Here is a 22,918-nt window from a genome sequence, read left to right as displayed (position 1 = left end):
CAAGATTTCAATGCAGACAATAGGTAAAAATAGAGATTAATTCTGAAAAACAGATTATGTGCTAGAGACAAATGTAGGAAAAAATTATATTCCTTGAGTTGTACTAAGAGAAGAACTGATTTATGAAAAGTCTAAAATCAAACTGCTTATATCCAATCAGTTTATAGGTTATGATCTGGGGAACTGGGTAGCAAACAAAGCCAGTTCACAAGGAGGTGGACAGAAACCTGAGTGTGCCCGCCTTCCTCTGTGACAAGTGTACTCAGAAGCTTGGTTGCACACCACACAGAATCACAGTATCGATAGCATGGTCTCCTAGGATGGTCCTTCCAGGAGCAGCACTGGAATAAGGGATTCTTTCCCCCCACCCCCAATGTTTGTTTGTTTAAGTTATTTTAATTCCAGTATAGTTAACATACAGTGTTATATTAGTTTCAGGTATACAATATAGTGGTTCACTAATTCTGTACATTGCTCAGTGCAAGACATTCTTTTCTTACATCTATGTAACCCCGCTCCCACAAGTAATATAACCTACACCGTATTTCTATTAAATGGCACAGAATCGCTAGGAAGCAGAGAAGAATTTCCACTTCCATATGGATAGTATCTGTCGCTTACTTGTTAAGGGAGGGGAAATGTAATTCCCCAGACCCACTGCATTCTCCCATCATTTTTATTTACTGCCCTGAGAAAATATCCATTAGACGCAAACTATAAGGAATATTTATGTTCTGTGAGCAAAGGGAAAAACAGAAGTTGGGTGGGGTCATGGATGAGTAAGGGCAGCCTAGAATGATTCTGCTAAAGATATTTCAACACTGATGAACACCAGAGGCCGTCATTTGGCTTATTAAAATAGTGCTGGATAGTCAGGAGAAGCTGGCACATTTTCCTGTAGATGAGATAGCCCTAGGGGTTTGAACAGTTGGAACACAGCTGCCATGGCTAAAACCAAGCAAGTACAGATGTCACACCAAAGTGGAAGTAATTTCATACCATCCCATGCTGCCAAATTCAAAATGCTAATGGTGAAAAAGTATTGAAGGAAGTCTTTAAAATAGACTAGATAACTATTTAAATACCAATTCTGTGTGTAACTAAAAGTTTTTGCTGTTAAGGTCCACGGACAATAGTTATGGCTTAGAGAGCCCAGTCAAAAATTTTACTCCTCAGCAAGATGAATGTATTACAATGTGCCGTTCTTACAGTCTGGAACAGCCACAAAGTCACTCGACATCAGACTTTGTAACTCCAAAGGTCTTTCAGAAAATGTCCTTTTAGGCAATTCTTTCTCCTTGAATAGTTGTTTCCCTTATAAGTAGTGCTCTCATTCTCTATATCCTTAATGGATATACTAAATTACATGGCACCACATCTCAGTGCTCACTACCCTTAGAAAGACAAGCCAGGGAAGGGAACACTTCACACACATACACACACCCAAACTTACCAAATGCCTTCTTAGGTTCTATTAACTTCAAGGTAAAGGGTTCATCTTTTTTTAATTCCTTTAACTTTTTAGCAACATCATAGTGACGCCACCCAATGATATCTTCTCCATTTATGGATTCAATATGATCCCCCACACAGATGGTTTTAATGGAGTCAATTAGGCTACCATCTTTAATTCTCTGAAAGAAAATTAAGGATAACACTTAATACAAAATGGAACTGTATAACATTGCTTTTTATGCCCCTGAGACATTATACGTATTGACATATTCACAATGCAGCTTAATGCTCAGTTAAAGATAAAGACCAGGCAACAAAGGACAACCACCATACCTCATTCAGAATTCTGCTCCATCAGTCATCATACCTCCTCCAAGAAACTTCTCCTCAAATCCTCTGGGTTACTCCCCTAAGAATCATTAAGGTGTTACTCTCCTGCTTCTATAGTAAGTGTTGTTACATATGCTGAGCTCTAAACTAAGCACTTTACATTTGCCATCTCATTTAATTTCAACAACCTTTAGCAGAGCCTCAGACCATAGACTGAAAAATTGAAGCTTGGAAAGATCTGTTCCAAAAAATAGGAAGGGAAGGAAAACTTCCAGACTCATTCTATGAAGCCAGCATTACTTTGATTCCCAAACCAGACACCCAGCAAAAAAAGAGAACTATAGGCCAGTATCCCTGATGAATATGGATGTAAAAATTCTCAACAAGATACTAGCAAATCGAATTCAACAGCATATAAAAAGAATTATTCACCATGATCAAGTGGGATTCATTCCTGGGCTGCAGGTCTGGTTCAACATTCACAAATCAATGTGATACATCACATTAATAAAAGAAAAGATAAGAACCATATGGTCCTGTCAATCGATGCAGAAAAAGCATTTGACAAAATTCAGCATCCTTTCTTAATAAAAACCCTTGAGAAAGTCGAGATAGAAGGAAAATACTTAAACATCATAAAAGCCATTTATGAAAAGCCCACAGCTAATATCATCCTCAATGGGGAAAAACTGAGAGCTTTCCCCGAGATCAGGAACACTACAGGGATGTCCACTCTCACCACTGTTGTTTAGCATAGTGTTGGAAGTGCTAGCATCAGCAGACAACAAAAGGAAATCAAAGGCATCAAAATTGGCAAATATGAAGTCAAGCTTTCACTTTTTGCAGATGCCATGATACTCTACATGGAAAACCTGATAGACTCCACCAAAAGTCTGCTAGAACTGACACATTAATTCAGCAAAGTCACAGGATACAAAATTAACGTACAGAAACCAGTTGCATTCTTATACACTAATAATGAAGCAACCAAAAGACAAACAAACTGATCCCATTCACAATTGCACCAAGAATCATAAAATACCTAGGAATAAACCTAACCAAAGATGTAAAAGATCTGTATGCTGAAAACTATAGAAAGCTTATGAAGGAAATTGAAGAAGATACAAAGAAATGGAAAAATTCTGTGCTCATAGATTGAAATAATATTGTTAAAATGTCAATACTACCCAAAGCCATCTACACATTCAATGCAATCCCAATCAAAATTGCACCAGCAATCTTCCCGAAGCTAGAGCAAGCAACCCTAAAATTTGTATGGAACCACAAAAGACCCTAAATAGCCAAAGTAATATTGAAAAAGAAGACCAAAGCGGGAGGCATCACAATCCCAGACTTTAGCCTCTACAACAAAGCTGTGATCATCAACACAGCTTGGTATTGGCACAAGAACAGACACATAGACCAATGGAATAGAGACTCCAGAATTGGACCCACAAAAGTATGGCTAACTAATCTCTGACAAAGCAAGAAAGAATATCCAATGGAAAAAAGACAGTCTCTAACAAATAGTGCTGGGAGAACTGGACAGAAACATGCAGAAGAATGAAACTAGACCACTTTCTTACACCATTCACAAAAATAAACTCAAAATGGATGAAGGACCTGAATGTGAGACACGAAACCATCAAAATCCTAGAGAAGAAAGCAGGAAAAAACCTCTCTGACCTCAGCCTCAGCGATTTCTTACTTGACACATCTCCAAACGCAAGGGAATTAAAAGCAAAAATGAACTATTGGGACCTCATGAAGCTTTTTATCTTTGCACTGCAAAGGAAACAATCAACAAAAGTAAAAGGCAACCAACGGAATGGGAAAAGATATTTGCAAATGACATATCGGACAAAGGGCTAGTATCCAAAATCTATAAAGAACTCCCTAAACTCCACACCCGAAAAACAAATAATCCAGTGAAGAAATGGGCAGAAAACATGAATAGACACTTCTCTAAAGAAGACATCCAGATGGCCAACAGGCACATGGAAAGATGCTCATGTCACTCCTCATCAGGGAAATACAAATCAAAACCACACTCAGATATCACCTCACGCCAGTCAGAGTGGCCAAAATGAACAAGTCAGGAGACTATAGATGCTGGAGAGGATGTGGAGAAACAGGAACCCTCTTGCACCGTTGGTGGGAATACAAACTGGTACAGCCACCCCGGAAAACAGTGTGGAGGTTCCTCAAAAAATTAAAAATAGATCTACCCTATGACCCAGCAGTAGCACTGCTAGGAATTTACCCAAGGGATACAGGAGTGCTGATGCATAGGGGCACTTGTACCCCAATGTTTATAGCAGCACTTTCAACAATAGCCAAATTATGGAAAGAGCCTAAATGTCCATCCACTGATGAATGGATAAAGAAGATGTGGTTTATACATACAATGGGATACTACTTGGCAAGGAGAAAGAATGAAATATGGCCTTTTGTAGCAACATGGATGGAACTGGAGACTGTTATGCTAAGTGAAATAAGTCATACAGAGAAAGACAGATACCATATGTTTTCACTCTTATGTGGATCCTGAGAAACTTGACAGAAGACCATGGGGGAGGGGGAGGGGGAAAAAAAGTTAGGGAGGGAGGCAAACCATAAGAGACTCAAAGACTGAAAATAAACTGAGGGTTGATGGGGGGTGGGAGGGAGGGTTGATGGGGGGATGGGCATTGAGGAGGGCACCTGTTGGGATGAGCACTGGGTGTTGTATGGAAACCAATTTGGCAATAAATTTCATATTTAAAAAAAAAATCATATGCATTCCCTACTCTTACCAAGTGGAGTAATAACTTCTTCTGAATCCACAGTATGATCATTGCATCTAAGAGTTAAGAGCAAAACTCATGTACCCCAGCATCTCTATAATTATCATTAGAAAAAAGAAAATTGTAAAAGGGTAACCTGGGAAGGTTGGGCATTTTTAAGTTTTATTACTATATACCAAAATTCACAATAGGCTTCTATTTCACCCCCAAATTTTAAGAACAATGCTATGTTCATTATAATAGTAACTATTAATATGCTTTATGCAAGTGAAATAATACCAATTCAGAGCTCATTATCATTACGAATAGTCAATTATAAAATAAATGAGAAATTTATAATCTGACACTGTTTTATTAGGGGTCCATATTAACATTACAAGTTAACAGAAGAGTAACCACAGCAACCACTAAGTACAACTGGAATTTCTAAAAGGTCACAGAAAAATAAACAAGATTTTTAAGAAGACTAGAGTCTAAAGAAACAAAAAAAAACTATTAAATATCCTGTTATCTACCCATTCTTAAGCCATTAGAGAGTGTGAAAATCTATACATAAATATTGCCTTCTTAAATTTTACTCTCATCTATCTCTTCATACCTTCTGAACCTATTTTTTTTCCTTTGAACAACACACAAATTTCAGTGTCCTATCACATGTTAAGACTTGTCACAGTTTTATTAATACGTAGTATATAAAATTAACTAAATGAAAAACTTTACAGACATGTATAAATCTTAATAAATTAAAGGTCAGAGGAACAAAAATCTACACTGTCTTGGGCCTAGGAGTAGTCACAGAAGTCACTAGAAGAGTGTCTAGACAGAAGGAGGAAAGGCAGTTACCAGAAGTCCAAGTAGCAAGGCGAGAATCCAGGTGGGCAAGAAAAACATCAAAGCACAGGTAAATAATCAGAAGTAGCAGATAAGGATCTGGGATGAAGAGACAGGAAAATCAGTGTAAGAAACCTGAACACCATAAGGTGAATACAGAAGTGGAAGACACAGATTATAGACGTTGTGGGTTACCTAAGCTTTAGCCTCTTAAGTTCATAAAATAAAGAATGAGGTAGTGATTGAGACAAGTTTCTGGAATATATGCTTTGATAATCATATTATAACATGACAGAGATTAATAATCTTGCTAAAAATGCTACTCGAACACAAAGGATGGAAAAAAGATATTAATGCCATGCTTATATTTAGTGAGTCACTTAATATCCTCTGTAACACTTAAAACTTTGTCTAATCTGGTTTTATCTCATCTTGATACTGCAAAAAAGCAGAGAAGACAAATTTTTAAAAGATAGGATTTACAGCATTATTAAACTCAGAGGATCCTAGCCACCTCAGAGAATTATTATTCTCCATTTTTTCATCGCATATACTTATAAAACCTGCTAATCACAGACACCAGAACTCTAGGGCAGCATCCCACCCTCCTCAAAATCTTAGGTATCACATTCAAGGTTGTTTGAGCTGCACGCCCTGCTGCCATGGTCAGCAAGTTTGAGATCTGTGCTGCTGATCCTAACACTGTCCTCAGACTATGCTCATGATAATGTAACATTCTTAATTATAAACAGTTATTTCACTTAGTCCTCACAACAAGCCTCATTCCATTAACAAATGAGGATACCAAGGTACAACGATTACTGATGAAAAGAACACAACAAAAAGAACTGGGCTTCAAACAGACGTTGCACCCACAGACTGCATGACCCTAAATTATGACAAAGCCTAGAATATTTAGCATCTGTCCCTCTGTATAAGTGTTTGCCAACCAGTCCTAAACCATTCTGGGAATTTCTAGTTTTAAGTATACTCTGAATTTTCTGATAAGGTTATTTATATGCTCTGGTTCTGGGAAATCTAGGCTTGGATGCTAAAATCACAAATATTTAAGTCTGTTGTCTTTTACCCAAGAAGTTTTACCTGTGAAAACCACACCATACTTTAATTCAAATTTAAGAAATCACATAAATGTTTTAGATTCAACATAGATCCTACAGCATAGGTCTGACATTTCACTTACCATAATGCCCTTGAGGTCCATCTATACCGCCAAAACTGGGAAGATTTAATTCTTTTATACAGCTAATACTAATGCTCCATTGTGTGTATATATACATACATCTTTATCCATTTATCAACTGATGGACACTTAGGTTGCTTCTGTATCTTGACTACTGTAAAGCTGCAATGAACACCATACACAAAGGCATGGTGTATTTATCTTTCCAAATTAGTGTTTTCATTTTCTTCAGATAAATACCAGAAGTGGAATTGCTGAATTGTATGGTAGTTTTTTAATTTTTTAAAGAAAACTCCATATTGTTTTCTATAGTGACTGCATGCTACATTCCTATCAACAGTATTACAAGGGTTCCCTTAACGTCCCATCCTCATCAACATTTGTTATTTTTAGTCTTTTTGGTAATAGCCATTCTAACAGGTGGAGGTGGTAGCTCATTGTGGTTTTGACTTGCATTTCCCTGATGATTAATAACCTAGAACATCTTTTCATGGGGGCACCTGTGTGGCTCAGTCGGTTAAGCGTCCAACTCTTGGTTTCAGTTCATGATCTTGCAGTTCGTGGGTTCAAGCACCCCTCCAGGCTCCATGCTGGCAGTGCAGAGTTGGCTTGGGATTCTCCCTCCCCTACCTGTTTGTCCCTCCCCCACTCATGCGTGCAGTCTCCCAAAACAAACTTCAAAAAAAAAAAATCTTGGGGCGCCTGGGTGGCTCAGTCGGTTGAGTGTCCGACTTCGGCTCAGGTCATGATCTCACGGTCTGTGAGTTCGAGCCCCGCGTCGGGCTCTGTGCTGACAGCTCAGAGCCTGGAGCCTGCTTCGGATTCTGTGTCTCCCTCTCTCTCTCCCCCTCCCCTGCTCATGCTCCGTCTCTCTCTGTCTCAAAAATAAATAAAAACATTAAAAAAATTAAAAAAAAAAATCTTTTCATGTATCTGGTAGTCATCTAGGTCTTCTTTGGAAAAATGTCTATTCAGCTTTTTTGCCCATTTTTTATTAGACTTTTTTTAGTTTGATATAGTCCAACTTGTTTGCTTTTGCTTGTTTTCAGATTCAAAAATCATCACCAAAAACCTATGTCAAAGAGCTTACTCCCCACGTTTTCTTGTAGGAGTTCTGCGGTTTCATGTTTTAATTCAAGTCTTTAGCCCATCCTGAATTAATTTTTGTGTATGATGTGAGATAATGATCCAATTTCATTCTTTTGCAGATGGCTATCCAATTTTCCCAGCACCATTTATTGAAGAGAATCCCTTCTCCACTGTAGATTCTTGGCTCCTTTATTATAAATTGACTATATACACAAAAGTTTATTTCTGGGCTCTGTATTCTGCCATAGTGATCAGTGTTTCTATGCCAATACCACACTTTTTAAATTACCAGAGCTTTGTAATATAGTTTGAAATCAGGGAGTGTGATGCCTCCAGCTTTGTTCTTTCTCAACCTTGCTTCAGCTATTCCAGGTCTTCTACAGTTCATATGAATTTTAGCACTATTGTATTTCTGTGAAAAGTGCCATTGGAATTTTGACAGGGATCACACTGACTCTGTAATATTGCTTTGGTTAGCATTTAACAACATTAATTCTTCCAAGGCATGAACATGAAATAGCTTTTCATTTGTATCTTTCTTACATCCTATAGTTTTCAATTATTGGTCTTTCCCCTTGGTTAAATTTGCTCACAGGTATTTTATTCTTTTTGATACAATTATAAATGGAATGGATTCTTCTGATAGATTATTCACATATAAAAGTGCAAGATTTAGGGGCGCCTGGGTGGCGCAGTCGGTTAAGCGTCCGACTTCAGCCAGGTCACGATCTCGCGGTCTGTGAGTTCGAGCCCCGCGTCGGGCTCTGGGCTGATGGCTCAGAGCCTGGAGCCTGTTTCCGATTCTGTGTCTCCCTCTCTCTCTGCCCCTCCCCCGTTCATGCTCTGTCTCTCTCTGTCCCAAAAATAAATTAAAAAAAAAAAAAAGTGCAAGATTTTTGTGTATTAATTTTGTATCCTGCAACTTTACTGTAGTACTTCTAACAGTTTTCTGGATAAAGTCTTTAAGGTTTTCTATATCATCTTCAAGCAGTGACCATTTACTTTTTCCTCTCCAATTTGGATGCCTTTTATTTCTTTTACTGGCCTAACTGCTCTGGCTAGAACTTCCAATATTGTGTTGAATAGAAGTGGCAAGAGAGAGCATGCTTGCCTTGTTCCTGATCTTTGTGGAGAAAAACTGAAAGTTTTTCCTTTAAGGATGATGTTAGCTGTGAGCTTGTCCTACAGGACCTTTATGATGTTGAGGTATGTTCCCTCTATACCACTTTGTTGAGTTTTTTTTTTTTTTTACCATTTGAATTCTTTCAAATGTTTTTTCTTCAACCATTGAGATAAAAAATGTTTATATCCTTTTGTTAATGTGGTATATCACACTGATTTATGCATGTTTAATCACCCCTGAAATAAATACCACTTGACCATGATGTATGATCCCTTTAACATATTGAATTTGATTTGCTAATATTAAGGATTTTTGTATTTATGTTATTAGGAATACTGGCCTTTTTCTTGGGGCATTCTTGTCTGGTTTTTCTATCAGGGTAATTCTGGCTTCATAAAAGGAGTTTGGAGGAGTTCACTCTAATTTTTGGAAGAGTTTAAAAAGGACTGGGATTAATTATTCTCTTTGAAGGCTTGGTAGAATCCACCAGTGGAGCCATCTGGTCCTGGGCTTTTGTTGGGAAGTTTTTGATGACTAGCAAGGAGACTGAATCCATCTGTTCAGATTTTTTATTTCGTCAGTCTTGGTAGGTTGTAGGTTTCTAGGAATTTACTCATTTCTTACGTTGTCCAATTTGTTAGATAGGATAGTTCATAGCAGTCTCTTACTATCCTCTACATTTCTATGGCTCCACTGTAACATCTCTCATTTGATTTTGAGTCCTTTTTTGTGAGTCTAGCTAAAGGTCTGTCAATTATTTTTCAAAGAACCAGCTCTTTGTTTCATTGTCTTTTTAGTCTCTATTTCTGCTCTAATATTTGTTATTTCCTTCCATCTACTAACTTGGGGTTTCATTTAGTTCTTTTTCTAGTTCCTTGAAGTGTAAAGTTAGGCTGAGAATGGTTTCTCAAGGCAGGCATTTACCTCTGTGAACTTCTTAGTCCGTGTAAATGTAGAGCTACGTAGTACTATTAAATACAGTTCTCTGCTCATCTAATTATGTGATGATTTGTTAGTACTCCTAATTGATAACTTAATAGCAGTATCAGATTTTTATAGATCATTCCTTTATACCTGCAACAATCCTGTGAAATAGGTGTTAATATTCCCTTTTGAGAGAAGGATCAGAGGAGCTTAATGACTTATCAAAGATCATTTGTCCAAGTAAATAAGTGGTTGGACTAAGACTGAAAGCAGGCATGTGTAGTTCTAAAGTCCATGCTCCTATATATCACCACTCCCTGATCATGGAATCCTTCTTCCTTACCCTTGTCAATCTATACCACACTGTCCTACTCTAACCTACTTGGACTTCTAGCCACTACTGAAAGGATATCAAGTACTCACTTTAGCATATATACTAAAATTGGAACTATATAGAAAAGATTAACACAGTCCCTGCACAAGAATGACATACAAACTCTTGGAATGTTTCATTTTTTTCTCCTACTTATCTTAGCAAAAATAAACATTGAAAGGGTGAGCCAGAAATTAATGAAAATGATTACTTATAAGGAGTGGGAGAAATGAGTAATGGGATAGAGGGCCAGGAGAAAGTGACAGATCCCTGAACGTCTTTTAATATACTTTTGAATCATTTTAATATTTTATTTTTTCAGAAAAAATTAGAACATGATGCGGAGAAAACTCAATTCAAAGAGAAGTGGATTCAATAGTATTTCAAATGAATAACCATCACCTAATGGGGAAAGGGACAGGAAAAAACCCATTCCAAGTAACCTGAATAGAATACTTTGTGTATGTACATGTGTGTACATGCATACCAATCTTGAACTCTTAATAGGTTCTTCATAATATGGATATAGCAATCCTGAAACTATTTTGCATATATTGTAGGACTAAGCAAATGAGTAAATATTTTATTTTAAAAAGTATTTTAGGGGCCCCTGGGTGGTGCAGTCGGTTAAGCGTCCGACTTTAGCCAGGTCACGATCTCGTGGTCCGTGAGTTCGAGCCCCGCGTCGGGCTCTGGGCTGATGGCTCAGAGCCTGGAGCCTGTTTCCGATTCTGTATCTCCCTCTCTCTCTGCCCCTCCCCCGTTCATGCTCTGTCTCTCTCTGTCCCAAAAATAAATAAAAAACGTTGAAAAAAAAAATTTTTTTAAATAAAAAGTATTTTAATAGGGGCACCCAGGCAACTCAGTCAGTTGAACATCAACTCTTGGTTTCAGATCATGATCTTCTGGTTTGTGGGTTTGCACCCCACATCAGGCTCTACACTGACAGTGCAGAGCCTGCTTGGGATTCTCTCTCCCCGTCTCTGCTCCTTCCCCACTCATGCTCTCTCTCATAATCAACTTAAAAAAAAAAAATTATTTATATATATATATATTATATATATAAAATATATATATATTATATATATATAAAGTATATATATATTATATATATATATTTTTTTTTTTTTTAATGGGGGAAGGAAAGGAAAAAAAAAAACCTATGGGGCAGGATTAAAATTTGAGGCATAATTTTGAGTCCATTTACTTCTAAAATAGGTTTTCTAACCCCATCACTGAAAAGACCCAGAAACAAGGACACTCCAGTTAGACCAAGGAGTCTAACTAGCATCCAGATCTTGACTTTGAAATATCCATCCTCACCAAAAGCAAAACCAGAGCCCCATGAAAAAATGGTTGATTCCAGGCTTGGGAAAAGACAAAAGATGAACCTAGAACATCTTGTTGTGCCAGAGAAGAAGAACTGCTTAATAAATGATCAGAGACATGTCAAAGGATACACAAGCCAGCTGAAAGATTCCGGCAGAGGGGCGCCTGGGTGGCACAGTCGGTTAAGCGTCCGACTTCAGCCAGGTCACGATCTCGTGGTCTGTGAGTTCGAGCCCCGCGTCAGGCTCTGGGCTGATGGCTCGGAGCCTGGAGCCTGTTTCCGATTCTGTGTCTCCCTCTCTCTCTGCCCCTCCCCCGTTCATGCTCTGTCTCTCTCTGTCCCCAAAAAATAAAAAAATAAAAAAATAAAAAAAAAAACGTTGAAAAAAAAAATTATTTTATCAATATTAGATTTTCTGAATTTCACAATTGCACTGTCTAGCTATACAGGAAAAAAAACCCTGTGCTTAATAACTACGTTCTGAAATACTAGAGGCTAAATGGGAATATATGCATTCCACTTTTTCAAATGGTTCTGAAAATTATATTTGTACATATGTATACATATACACATACACATGTGTGAATTAGACCAAAAAAGCAAACGTGACAAGTGGTAAAAATTGGAGAAATGGGTAAAGGGTATTATGGAAGTCTTCTGTATTCTTACAATCTTACAGTGAATTTGAAATTACCCCCACCCCAGTTTGTAAGAAGTCCTATTAATCGTATTCATTTCTCTTTTAAGTTGAATTCTACATCAGCAGTTTGCTGTATGCTCCACTTTCTCCTTGCCATCATGTTCTGCCTCCCCAGGGCTAGTGACTCGTACTGACGCAGGCACATGTTCAAGGAGACATTCAAGAAAAAAAGAACACAAACTCTGAACAGAGGTTAAGATCTAAAAAATCCACGTATGTTTGCAAAACTTCTAAGCCCTTCCTGCTGACATTAGAAAGGCATTGCTGCATGTGCCTCATGTCCTGAGCTTCCCCCAGATAATCCCACATGACTTTCCCAACTCACGATTTTCCATTTGATCACCCACTCAACCTTCAACACAGTCCTATCTTTTAGCAGAGCTAAAAATAGCCATTCTATCAAGTGGGGAGTTAAATAAAGTACTATTTACAGTTAAGGAGGTTGCTTACCTAAGACTTGTTTTAAATGACAGTGCATCAGCAAAGAAAAGATTTGGACAAAATAAAAACCTGAAACATACTCTGTTGCATGAAGTTTGTAACTAATTCTTAGTGAAGTGGATGGGAATGCCAGCTCTGGAGTCAGAGCTCTTAAATTCAAATACTGAATTTTTCTGCTATATAACTTTAAAGCAAGCTACTTAACCTCCCTTATCCTGTTTCTACATCTGTAAAATAGAGGTTGGTAATAGTACCTACCCACAGGTCAATCTCCCAGACACCATGTTCAACAGAAGAATCCAGAAACGACAGAGTACATAATATAGGATTCTACTTACAGAAGGTTCAAGAACGAGCAAAACTGTAGTGAGAGGTCAGAGTAGTGGCTACCTTTGTGGGAGAAGCATACTGCGTGGGAAACAGTACAAGGGAGACTTCTGAGTGGTGGAAATGAAGTTTCCCTCGATCTGGGTGATGGTTAACAGGTGTGAGTACAATAAGCTGAACATTAAAAATCTGTTATACCCTGGGATGCTTGGGTGGCTCAGTCTGTTAAGTGTCTGACTCTTGAGTTTGGCTCAGGTCATGATCTCACAGTTCATCAATTGGAGCCCCATGTTGGGTTCCCCAGTGACCGTGCAGAGCCTGCTTGGGATGTTCTCGCTCCCTCTCTCTCTCTGCCCCTCCCCTGCTCACGTGGGTGTATGTTCTCCCTCTCTCAAAATAAGTATTTTTTTTTAAATTTGTTATACCTCAACAAGAGGAAACATAGTACCAATGGAATGGTTGAGACTTAAATGAGAAAATGTATGTCAAGTGCCTAGTACATAAGCATTCAATAAAAGTCTGTTATACAATTGCTTAATAGAACTGTTTAAGAGATAAGTCTACTTTTCTTTTCCCCACACCTCAGTTCTTAGTTTTTCATACTATTTCAAACTTCCTTCTCTTGCCTTTACAGCTCTATATTGCTTTATTTGTATTTAAATAAATTCTATAGTTAAAAATTCTTCAAACTTTTCTAAAGCTTATTTATTTTGGGGTGGCATAAGTTGGGGGGGACGGGGGAGGGAGGAGTAGAGAGAGAGAGAATATCCCAAGGAGGCTACACACTGTCAGTGCACAGTCCAACACAGGGCTCAAACTCACAAACCATGAGATCATGACCTGAGCCAAAAATCAAGAGACAGACACCTAACCAATGAGCCACCCAGGCACCCCTGAAGACTATTTAAGATGTAAGAAGGTGTCAAAAATATGTTGGAGCGCCTAGCTGGCTCAGTCAGCAGAACATGAAACACAGTCTCTGGGTCGTGAGTTCGAGCCCCACATTGGGCATAGAGATTACTTAAAATTATATAGGTGTATGTATATATGTATGTATATATACATACACACACATACATACATATATATGGACACCTAGGTGGCTCACTAGGTTGTACATCCAACACTTGATCTCAGCTCAGGTCTTTGGTCTTAAGTTCAAGCCAAACAGTGATGGGCTCCACACTGGGCATGGAGCCTACTTAAAAAAAAAAATTGAGGGGTACCTGGATGGCTCAGTCTGTTGAACATCTTACTCTTGTTTCAGCTTAGGTCATGATATCACAGTTCATGGAATCAAGGCCCACATCAGGCTCTGTACTACAGCGTGGAGCCTGCTTGGGATTCTCCTTCTCCCTGTCCCACCCCACTTGCATGAGCTCTCTCAAAATTTATATATGTAATTTTTTTTAATATAGCAAAAATGAACTATTGGGACCTCATCAAAATAAAAAGCTTCTACACAGTGAAGGAAACAATCAGCAAAACTAAAAGGCAACTGACAGAATGGGAGAACATATTTGCAAATGACATATCAGATAAAGGGTTAGTATCCAAAAATCTATAAAGAACTTATCAAACTCCACACCCAAAAAACAAATTATCTAGTGAAGAACTGAGTAAAAGACATGAACAGACACTTCTCCAAAGAAGACATCCAAATGGCCAACAGACACATGAAAAAATGCTCAACATCACTCATCAGGGAAATACAAATCAAAACCACAATGAGAGACCACCTCACACCTGTCAGAATGGCTAACATTAACAACTCCGGCAACAACAAATGTTGGCGAGGATGCAGAGAAAGAGGATCTCTTTTACACTGCTGATGGGAATGCAAACTGGTGCAGCCACTCTGGAAAACAGTATGGAGGTTCCTCAAAAAACTAAAAATAGAACTACCCTACAACCCAGCAATGGCATTACTAGGCATTTATCCAAGGGATACAGGTATGCGGTTTTGAAGGGACACACGCACCCCAATGTTTATAGCAGCACTATCAACAATAGCCAAAGTATGGAAAAAGCCCAAATGTCCATCAATGGATGAATGGATAAAGAAGATATGGTATGTGTATACAATGGCAATCAAAAAGAATGAAATCTTGCTATCTGCAACTATGTGGATGGAACTAGAGGGTATTATGCTAAGCGAAGTCAGTCAGAAAGACAAAAATCATATGACTTCATTCACAGGAGGACTTTAAGACAGAACAGATCAACAAGGGAAGGGAAGCAAAAAAGAATATAGAAACAGGGAGGGGGACAAAACATAAGAGACTCTTAAATATGGAGAACAAACAGAGGGTTACTGGAGGGGTTGTGGGAGGGGGGATAGGCTAAATGGGTAAGAGGCATTAAGAAATCTTCTCAGGGGCGCCTGGGTGGCGCAGTCGGTTGGGCGTCCGACTTCAGCCAGGTCACGATCTCGCGGTCTGTGAGTTCGAGCCCCGCGTCAGGCTCTGGGCTGATGGCTCGGAGCCTGGAGCCTGTTTCCGATTCTGTGTCTCCCTCTCTCTCTGCCCCTCCCCCGTTCATGCTCTGTCTCTCTCTGTCCCAAAAATAAATAAAAAAACGTTGAAAAAAAAAAAAAAATTAAAAAAAAAAAAAAAAAAAAGAAATCTTCTCCTGAAGTCATTGTTGTACTATATGCTAATTTGGATGTATATGTAAAAAATTAAATTAGAAAAAAATAAAATATATTTGGAAATAACCCCCCCTCCATTTTGTTTAAATGAAACCTTACCAACCCATCCCTGCTGAGCCAGTTCTGACTATTAAGATCATTTCTTTGACCTGGTAGATTTTCTTAAATATTACCCTCCAGTAAGTCACATAGTTATTTTTTTAAGACTTACCTTTATAAAAGCATAGCCAGTACCATTATCTGTAATGGTGAGACCAAGTGAATCCTCAGATTTATTTATATTTACTTCCTTTTTGATCCCTTTCACATGGGCAAATATAAAATCTTCAAGACCTATCTGTGATCCTAAGAGTCTTTCCATATCAACTTTAGGTGTGTTTAACGTGCAGTATAAGATCTGTAAGAAAGAAAGAAATAGTTCAGTTTCCATCAGGAAAACATTCTGGTTATTAGGGTATTTGAGTGAAATAGTCGATTTATGACAGAAGTTACATCATTAACATTGGGTAATATATATGGAGTATTTCCTATAGGCAAGGCTCTATATTAAACAATTTACGGTCATTATCTCACTAAATCCTCACAATGACTTTACAAATACTTATCCCCTCCAAATTACAGATGAGGAATTTGAGGTTTAGTGAAAGAAAGTAATTGGCCTAAGGTCACAAAGCCAACATTTGTCAAGAGCAAGATTCTGAGTTTACATCTCACCAACTTCCAAGTGATTGAAAATACCTCCACTACCTGCCATTTACAACGCTAAAATCAAAAGATGTCTTCTCAAAGGCAAGGCCATGACATGTATGCCACAATGAAATTATAGGCAAGTCTATTTTTGAAAACTGCTAAGTTTTTTAAATGAGGAAATTTATCTTGCATTAGAATGCTTAAGAAAATTATTGAACAAGGTGCAAAAATAAAGAGGTCTAAAACATATCTTACAGACTCACTAATCCAATCCCTTAATTTTCTTGGGTATGTAACACAAAAACATTTCAGTATAGCAGTTTTATTCCAAAATAGTTAAGGTTTTTTTAATTTTTATTATCAATTTTGCCACAGATGTTGCCAACACTTCCTCAGACCCTGAGCCTTGCTTCAGTCCTCACTTTCTACCCTCTCCCTGGATCCCCAGGTTTCATACCATTCTTGACTCCCACTGAAGGTAAGCCTTCTCACATCCATAAGCCTCATGAAGTTCAGGAATGGCACAACTACTACTTATTAAATGGATCTTTAAGGCACATCAGAATGTGTCTGAACTGGAAGCACTCTGTTCTACAACTAAAAGATCCAGCATGGTCAGCAAGATTCTGACCAATTTCAGATGTATATGAAAGGAGCTACTGAGAAGGACAAGAGGCAACTGGATATAAAAGAAAAAAGGCTTACAAAGAAACATGTGCTGTCCTGCCCTTTCCCCTTTTCCTCTGTGGGGAGCTGTGCTAACTGGTGGACCTTTGATTTAACCCTTTGTGTTCCTGGGCAGGGCAGAATATATTTAGTTCTGTAATTAGTAAGTTTTTGTGAAATACTCTAGTATAAGAACTGTATTATTCACAGGGAAAAAGAAAGTCCTTTAAGAAAGGTTCCTATTCTTTATTCTGTGAAATCAATGGTATAATTAGTCCACTGACAAAAATCAGTAATAGTGTGGGTAGAGGGACAAGGTAACATGCACAGTGAACAGTTTTCCTGATTTTCTTTCTCAAAACGATGGGAAGTAAAGAAACAGTTTTATTATTACTGTTTTTAACAATGAATCTGCTAATGGTGTTCATAGTGGATCCCAACACCATTAACATAAAAAACAACTTACCAGTTAGAAAACATTAAAACAGAATGATGATGTAATAGGGCAGGAGAAAAGCCCCAAAAAGGAAATCCCACATGAAGTGGACTTCTAGTTACTAAGCTGTTTCCTTTCTTTCAATTTTTCACATTTCCCTGCAGAGCAAATATTAGATTTCCTGTAGGTATGACCCTTTTTCATTGTGCTTCCTCCCCTACAGAACAATGTTGCATCCCAGGCAGCCAAAAGTTTGCAGGCAAGGCAAGACATGGGTGCCTTCCTTTTCCCCTCTTCACACAACACTCAGATCTCAAGTATCTATACATCTTATGTGCTTTGGAGGAAAATGACTCACATCCCCTATTCTAGGCATAAGATTTAAACTAGTATAAGCGGCATTTTAGGAGCAGGCATGTGGCCAATCGCGGCCAACAAGACATGGAAGAAGATGTCCAAGGATCTTCTGGAGAGTATTTTTTTACTCTTAAGAAACATACAGTAAAAGACCATCCTTTCCTTGCCCTGGATGCTGCCTTATCTGTAGGTAGTCTGGGAACTTCCACCACCATCTTACTACTGAGGAAGAAACCAGTGCCAAGAAAGGCGAAGCAAAGAGATGGAATAAACCTAGATCCCTGACATAGGGGAGTTGCTCTGTTCACCAACTCTGGAGCTCACTCTTTTTTATGCAATTGTTTTAGCCAATTTTAGCAAGTAGTTTCATATTATTGCAGTTGAAAACTTATTAGATACACAGTCTTATCCCAAAATATTTAGTTACACAAACCAGTAATTTCACCAACCCATTTTAGATTTTGTTTTCAACTAAAAAGATTCCAGATATAAAAATACAAAAGATAGGAATTCTATTTCTTCCATTTAAAAGTTCTTTCTAGGGGTGCCTCCATGGCTCAGTCAGTTGAGAGTTCAACTCTTGATTTCTGCTCAGGTCATGATCCTAGGGTTGTGAGCCCAAGCCCTGAGTTAGGCTCTGCACTAAGCATGGAACCTGCTTGTGATTCTCTTTCCCTCTGTCCCTCCCCTTCTCACTCTCTCTAAAATAAAACATAAGCAAAAGTTCTCTCTACTTTCTAGCTCAATTTATCCTTAAACTCAGTCAGGAAGCTGGTGAATTATGTTTAATATACTGAGATACTATGCATCCTTATCCAAATTTCACATCCTATCTCCTCTATCAGAAATTTCAGGCACAGGGTACCTGAGTGGCTCAGTCAGTTGAGCATCCAACTCTTCAGCTCAGGTCATGATCTCAGTTGGTGGGATTGAGCTCCATGTTGGGCTGTGCGCTGACAGCACAGTGCCTGCTTGGGATTCTCTCTCCCCCTCTCTCTCTCTGCCCCTTCCCGGCTTGTGCTCATGCTCACTCTTGTTCTCTCAATAAATAAACATTTAAAAAGAAGAAATTTCAGGCACAGAAAAGTGGCTCCCCTTACTTCCAATATCAGCAAAATAAATCTCCAAGAGGAAATATTTCATCCTTAAAATGGTTAGGAAAAAAAAAAAAAAAAACAGATTAAGAGGTAAGAGATTTGGGGTGCCTGGCATGCAGCTCTTGATCTCCATGTCCGGAGTTCAATCCCCACACTGGGCATAGGGATTATTCTTAAAAATAAACTTATGGGGGCACCTGGGTGGCTCAGTCAGTTGAGCATCCAATTTCAGCTCAGGTCATGATCCCACTGTTTTGTCAGTTCGAGGCTCATGTCAGGCTCTGTACTGACAGCTCAGAGCCTGGAGCCTGCTTCCAATTCTGTGTCTCCTCCTCTCTCTGCCCCTCCCCTGGTTCACACGCGGTCTCTCAAAAATAAACACTAAAAAAAAAAAAAAAAAAAAAAAGTAAGAGACTTGAATCTAGTCCCACTTCCATACTCTCAGTGAGCTCAGTCAAATCATCTGACCTCCCTGGTCCTCATGCACATCATGACATTAGTAAAGTTGGTCTACTGACACACTTGTTGCAAAAACTGAGAGACTTACATATATGAGTGCTTCTTAAACGAAAAAGCTCTTTATAGAGGTTATTATTCCTGGAATGTAAGGGTTTCTTGAACAGTGATGTTTCACCCATGCTTGAAAGCTGCTTAGTTTTCCTGAAGAGATCAGATTTTGTTTCTTTTTAATGTTATCAGATGGATTTTTAAATGTAACAGATGGATTCCTTTTCTCCCATAAATCACATTATCTTTCAACTTTGTTGTTAAAGAATAACTCATGGAGGGGCACCTGGGTGGCTCAGTCAATTAAGTGTCTGACCTTGGTCCAGGTCATGACCTCGACCTTGTGGTTCTGGAGTTCAAGTCCCACATTGGGCTCTGTGCTGACCGCTCAGGGCCTGGAGCCTGCTTTCTTCTCTCGCTCTGCCCCTCCCCCCACCCACTCATGCTGTTTTTCTCTCAAAAACAAATATTAAAATAAATAAATAAATAAATAAATAAATAAAATAAGAGGGGGCACAAGGGTAGCCCAGTTGGTTAAGCATCCAACTTCAGCTCAGGTCATGATCTCACAGTTCATGGGTTTGAGCCCTCATTGGGCTCTGTGATGACATCTTGGAGCCTGGAGCGTGCTTCAAATTGTGTGTGTGTGTGTGTGTGTGTGTGTGTGTGTGTGTGTGTGTGTCTGTCTGCCCCTCCCTCCCTTGCTTGCGTGCTCTCAAAAATAAATAACTCATGGACAGTATTCTTACCATGCACTGTATTTGAATTGCTATCTTCTGGTTATCATGTGGTTATGATTATTCACCCTTAAAACTCAATATAGCCAAGATAAGTCTGAACGACTATAGAGTCACTAATATAGATTAATATTGCCTTTTCTCTCCATTATATACTTTATAATGTCCCTTGTTAATAAATAGCTTGTCATTGTTGTTTCAAAAATTATTCTGGCCCACAAACAGGTCACAAATTTCTCCAAAAACATATCAAGTGCATTTTTTTTTTTTTTTTAAATCAAGGAAGTCCATTTCCAACTTTCTTTTGTTTAATACTTTCCTTAAACAGGAACTGAGTTGGTCAAAGATTCCACATGTTCCAAAGTTCTCTGGAAGAAATTATAGGCTTGTGTAGCTGGCATTAGATTATTTGTGAATATGATTTTAAGTACAAGCAACTGGAATCTTTACCTCTTGAGGTTTTCTAAAATAGCAGTATTACTATTTTAATACTACTTTCCTACATCTCAATCTACCAAAAATCTAACTTTCTACAGGTTTTCTAGAAATATCCATGTTATTACAGAAAATAAAAAGCACATAATGACAAATCTAGTAACTAAACCACACTTTTTGCTGCTGTTGTTTCCTTAAGTAATCTCTACAGTAAACACAGAGCTTGAACTCCTAACTCTGAGATCAAGATTAGCATGCTCTATGAACCAGGCCAAGCCAGGCACCCCAACTAAACCATACTTTCATCAGGAGTTAATACTTCATCTTTACACATAAGAACACTGCTTGGATTGTTTCCTTTATGACTATGGTTTTTATCTGGGCTGTTCTCATGATCTAAGTCTCAGACTTTTTCCTCAATAAAAGATTATTTTACCTCTATCTGATTACCCTTAAAATAGCAGGAATTAGGGGTACCTGGGTAGCTCAGTAAGTTAGGCGTCTAACTTTGGCTCAGGTCATGACCCCGAGGTTCGTGGATTTAAGGCCCCTCATCTAGCTCCGTGCTGACAGCTCAGAGCCTGAAGCCAGCTTCAGGTTCTTTGTGTCCCTCTCTCTCTCTCTCTCTCTGCCCCTCCCCTGCTCGCATCCTTTCTTTCTCTTTTTTCCTCTCTCTCTCTCTCTCAAAAATAAACATTTTAAAAAATGTTTTTAAATAGCAGGAATTAAAAACAACCTGAGGGGTGCCTTGGTGGCTCAACTGGTTAAGCATCCAACTCTTGGTTTCATCTCAAGTCAGGATCTCACAGTTTGTGGGATGGAGCCCTGGATCAGGGCTCCCAATCCCTGTTTGGGATTCTCCCCCCACCCCGCCCCTCCCCTGATTGTGCACTCTCTCATGCTCTCAAAAATAAATAAAATAAACATTAAAAAAATATATAGGGGCATATATGGGTGGCTCAGTCAGTTAAGCAATTGATTCTTGGTTTTGGCTCACGTCATGGGTCTCCTGGTTTGGGAGAGCAAGACCCACTTCAGGCTCCAACAGTGCAGTCTGTCTGGGATTCTCTCTTCCCCTCCCCCACACTCACACACACACTTTCCAACTAAATAACTAAATACATACATACAACCGGAAACTAGGAACAAAATAATTATGGGGGCGGGGGGGGGGGAATTACCCATTTACTGAGTGCTTGAATAGATGAGAGTAGCTTTAGCCAAGCCAGTGACAATATTCTTATTCAAAACTCTTCCACAAAGCTCTCAAGGTCTTATGCTACATGGCTCCTCCAAAATAGGTTATGTGATAATCAAATAACTTCTAAAACTCAAATAATCCTTCAATTACAGTCATGAACTGGGGCACTTGCTCATCCCTCTTAGCTGTACACAGTTTGAATACTGGCTCCCACTTCCAGTAAAGTAGTGGCAAAGTGAAGGAACGGAGAAGATAGGTCTGGAAGAATAGAAAAATAAAATCAAAGTAAAGGTCCAAGAACCATTATGTGCACCAGGTACTTTCACATATTAGCTCCTTTAATCCCTCCAGCAATTCTAAGTAAGAGATATTACCTTCCCCCTCTTTTAACAAACTAAAAAACAAAGGCTAGAAATGGCACTATTTGCAACAATATGGATAGACCCAGGGGCATTCTACTATACTAAGATAAATCTGACCAAGAAAGATAAATATTGTATGATCTCACTTACATGTGAGCTCTAAAAAGAACAAACCTCAGATACAGAACAGATTGGTGCTTACCAGAGGCAGGGGATGCAGGGTGGGAAAAACAGGTGAAGGTGGTCAAAAGGTACAAATTTCCAGTTATAAAAAACAAGTCCTAGGAATGTGATGCACAGCACCTATAGTTAATACTATATTGTAGATTCGAAAGTTGCTAAGAGAAATCTTAAAAGTTCTCATCACAAGAAATTATAACTATTTGTGTTGACGGATGTTAACTGGATATCATGGTGGTCACTTTGTGATATATACAAATACTGAATCCTTATAATTTACATGTATTTCAGGTATACATCTCAAAAAAGTTAAAAAGACTTAGATAAAACGGGTTAGAGTCATATCAGTAGTATTTGGTGCACATGAGATTCCAACCCTGGATGTCCAAGTCCAAGTTCTTTTCCCTGCAGTGTTACCTCTCTTGACATCTAACACCTGCACAGAGAGAGACACCTAAGTTACTGATCACTTCCTAAAGCCATTAGCGCAACTAATCCTTGTGAGTCAAGTCCTGAGGGCAGGCATAACTACGCCCTGGGCAAGGTGATTTATTAGGTGATTTATCTAAGGTCACATAGGTAATGAATGACGATCAAAATGGGAATTCAAAACTTCTGGGCTTTTTCTAACCCATGATACTATAATTGTGCTGTAACCAAACTCAGCTTTGAATTTTTTTTTTTTTAAGG

General features: G+C 38.6%; 1 long non-coding RNA gene and 1 other non-coding gene across 2 annotated transcripts; one reads left to right on the top strand and one right to left on the bottom strand.

Annotated features, from left to right (window-relative positions):
- Positions 1-1,547: 1,547 nt before the first annotated feature.
- LOC125917292 (uncharacterized) lies at positions 1,548-15,856 on the bottom strand. Its single transcript, XR_007456139.1, has 3 exons — positions 15,772-15,856; positions 5,415-5,501; positions 1,548-1,634 (listed from the first exon to the last, which is right to left on the bottom strand). It is a non-coding gene; the product is annotated as an uncharacterized LOC125917292 (long non-coding RNA).
- LOC125917293 (U6 spliceosomal RNA) lies at positions 10,155-10,258 on the top strand. The gene has a single exon (XR_007456140.1). It is a non-coding gene; the product is annotated as a U6 spliceosomal RNA (small nuclear RNA).
- Positions 15,857-22,918: the final 7,062 nt, after the last annotated feature.

This window comes from Panthera uncia, unplaced genomic scaffold (assembly GCF_023721935.1).
Source record: "Panthera uncia isolate 11264 unplaced genomic scaffold, Puncia_PCG_1.0 HiC_scaffold_1660, whole genome shotgun sequence".
Lineage (NCBI taxonomy): Eukaryota > Metazoa > Chordata > Mammalia > Carnivora > Felidae > Panthera > Panthera uncia.
Note: the sequence above shows the minus strand (reverse complement) of the source record. Positions and strands in the feature narration are given on the sequence as shown.